The sequence below is a fragment of the Furipterus horrens genome, unplaced genomic scaffold (genome assembly GCF_987537825.1).
Source record: "Furipterus horrens unplaced genomic scaffold, mFurHor1.1.pri manual_scaffold_1, whole genome shotgun sequence".
NCBI classification, from domain to species: Eukaryota; Metazoa; Chordata; class Mammalia; order Chiroptera; family Furipteridae; genus Furipterus; species Furipterus horrens.
Window position 1 is genome coordinate 59,357,221 of NW_028327171.1, and position 3,605 is coordinate 59,360,825.

General features: G+C 36.0%; 1 non-coding gene across 1 annotated transcript; it reads right to left on the minus strand.

The window, feature by feature from the left end:
- Positions 1-2,025: 2,025 nt before the first annotated feature.
- LOC150021177 (U1 spliceosomal RNA) lies at positions 2,026-2,187 on the minus strand. The gene has a single exon (XR_016513533.1). It is a non-coding gene; the product is annotated as a U1 spliceosomal RNA (small nuclear RNA).
- Positions 2,188-3,605: the final 1,418 nt, after the last annotated feature.

A 3,605-nucleotide genomic window follows, 5' to 3' on the forward strand; every position in this document is an offset into this window, starting at 1 on the left:
CATAGGGTAAATCTACTGAATTTTTGGGAAGAGGAGTCTGACCTGAAATACAGGAATTTTTAAAGTTTTCTCATTTTAAGTGTTATAATGAAAGGTTTGTGAATTTTATTAAGGTAGTTGATATTTTTTTAAAAAAGAAACAATGCTACAATAGCAAACCAACCATTTTAATCATTGTATCTCCTAGTCTCTTTAAAGGTACAAAAGACATACCCTTTTAATCACAAACCTAGCTGCAGAGAATGTTAATTATTTTTTTCCTGCCTGAGGTTTATTTGTAAAAATAGCACAGGAGGCACCAGTTCCATGCAGACAGCAGCCCAGGGATCACACAGGCCTCTGTCCTCACTTGGCAAACAGCGGCCTGTACTCTGGAGCCTTATGAGGGCCTGGGCACCTTTGGGAACCTGATTCTGTAGAATGTTAATTTAAAAATATTTTTCAACAATCTATTTCTATCAAAGTTGATTTATGAAGTTGGAATAATGCTATAGGAAATCCTTCAGGTACAAAGGTAAATAGTTAAATGGTACACCAAGTCACCCTGGCTGGTTTGGCTCAGTGGATTGAGCATCGGCCTGCGAGCTAAGTGTCGCTGGTTCGATCTTCCAGTCAGGGCACATCAGAGAAGGAAAACTCTGACTCCAAAAAACCTCCACTGCCTTGCGGCATACCTCTTCAGGGGAAAGGCTAAGGGAGTAAACCCCGACAGAAAATCCGGAGCCGGAGTCCCTAAGGCGGTTTGACGTTGTAGTCAACACCGGCAACTCCTGCGGTGCACCTGAAGCCAAGCTGTATTGACTCCGTCTTTCCCTTGGACCCTTCAGCTGCGAAGAGAGGGGGGGTCTGCTGCATGGGCAACAGCAGACCCTCCATATCACCCTGCCCAGGCTCTGTAGCTTCAGCTTCACTGGAGAGGACACTCCAGCGTCATCGCAAGATGTCGATTCAACACGGGAGGAGACATATACCGTGTCACTCCCGAGTTGGACTGCACAGCCATTCTCGGCGGTGCAGATAGACTCTTAAGAAGCTACACCATCGTCTCTCGAGACGGACGGCTGCCGACGACATACCAAGTCCCCATGTCTCGGTGACATGGGTTAGTTTCTCTGTATTCATTATCTTTGTAGCTAAAAGGGGTAGAAGTTTTTAACCAAAAAGTTATTATTCATTTTTATAAATATTTGATGTAAATTATTAATCAACAACTTTATATGTAAAACCAATTTCTTATATCAAAGTTTTAAACTATTATCATAGATTAAGAATTTTACATTAGGAAAAAAATACTATATTAAACAAAATCTAGCATATCTGAAAAGTATGGGTCCTGTTCATTAGACACCATACTGAATTCCAGAAAGTTTTTTATTGACAATCTAAGTACCTGTGTTAATCTGAAACTACATCTGGTATTTGGTCATTTATTTTGGACTGGGAATGTAAAAAGTTTTTGTTATTACATTCTTTTCTTTATAAATGTTTAAATGTATACTCCCAAAATATCTATTTTTTCATGTACTTTTATATGTAATATACCCTATACTTTGTAAAGCCTAAAAAACTAAAAATGATGAAGTAGAACTTCTATTTATATTTCTTTTTACCTAAAAGAGTTGACATGCAGAGATGCTAACTTACATGTACTCTCCTTTAGAAACCACCAATCTAAAAACTATCATATTCAAAACAGTAACTGTCTATAAGTACATAACTATGGTGAAAGGGGAGTTTTAGCAATATCTTTGAAGAAAACCTACTAGATACGTCAATGAGGAATGGTGGTAGGAGTGACTTTGGAGAACAAACACAATAGTGGTGTAATAATTAACAATATATAAGTCCAAGAAGTCCTTTCAAGGTTTCTTTTCCTGCTTCATCAAAATGATTAAATGATTCTATGGGATAATGTGTGTGTTTTCATAATTGTAGAATGAACAAAAGACTATTATGTAATAAATTCTTAAAGATATTTCAGTGTAAAAGTTTACTTTAAAGAAGTTCAATATATATATATTTTTAGGGGAGAGTGCAAATGCAGTCCCCCACTACCTCAAATTATGCAGTCGAGTTTCCCACATTTGAGGAAATTGCAGGTGTCAACACATCTGGAGTGCAATAGATAAGCCTCACCCTGGAAAAACCACCTTCATGATCATGGTACCTCCCTGGCCAGGTAAGTATGAAAAAATATTCAATTCTTATGATGATGACCGCTTCTCCTCTAACGACAACATGAGAAACACACTGAGTTCCAGCTTCATTTTGCCTTCTATTCCTTCCTAGTGCTTCATGTTGTATTATAGCAACATAATTTAAGTGAAGCCTTGGCTGAGGATTTCTTCATTTATTTTTCAAAAGTAATGTTTTAAAAAAAATGCTTCCAGGAACATTATAAATTGCATATTATTGTACTGAGATACTTAATTAAATCCAATTGCATTCTTGTTTTTCAAGTAAATATGAATTTTCTCCTGTTTAAACATGTGTCCAGAATTATAAATTATGTTGCTTTTGTCACTAAATACACACACATAAATGCATGCTATGTGCACAATTCAATGTAGACATTATTTTAGAAATTGACAGTAACTAAATACTTAGGCACTTTAAAATATTTTTTAAATGAATGAAGCATATGAATTTCAAGCTATTAAGTCCACACTATGAATACGGTGCCAAGTGGAAAACAATATTTTGTACATAATTGGAAAAGCAAAGTAAATTGAAGACTTTTTTTAAGATTAATCACAAGTGAATTATCCATTACTGATAAATAAGTATACAAATTTCTGTTTAGAGACAGAGGCCCAACAGCAGAGATAAGTGACTATCGAGACACCTCTCATGTAATTACCTTCAGGGGTAGCACATTATTGCTCCAGAGGAGAGAGTTCTGAAACAGGTCAATCCTCAGGAGGCACCTGTGTATTATCGGGGTACCAGAGTGTCATTCCATGACTGAAAAATGTTCTAGGAATATTTGAACACCAGGGGAGAGAGTTTTCTTAAAGTAACACACAAAGAACTCCTCTTCCTGATCCTCCTATATCATCATCCCAATGACATGACCAGGTGCCATTTTACCTTCTATCTACATAAGCTCATGTACAGTTAGGAAATAATGATTTAGGGCTTGAAATTCAAAACATAATGATGTTCATTTTGTTTTATTCTTCATTTTACTCAACACCCTGCAGAGCTGATGCAAGTACTGAGCTCCTTTTGAAGTCAGCTTGCATCATCTTTGATGAAGTATAAAGCAATAGGAGATACTGACTGCAGTTTTGAGTATCTCAATTCCCATCTCAGATGATGCCAACACATTTGTCATTAAATGCGTGTCATGAGTAAATCCTTGGAACAATTGCCAAGCAGTTAAAATTGGCAGGTATAGGCTACACTTTTCTACTATAAAAGAATAGAGAAGAAAAATATCCTGTTTTTAAAGCATTTTATTTCATATTCTACTTAAGTTATTCTTGTTGTGAGTGATTTTATGACATATTCTTGTTATTTGGTTCTCTTTTCCTACTGCCTTCAATGGTTTGTAAAAAATTATGTTAAACGTATATATTTAGATGCCAAAAACATTTGAGACC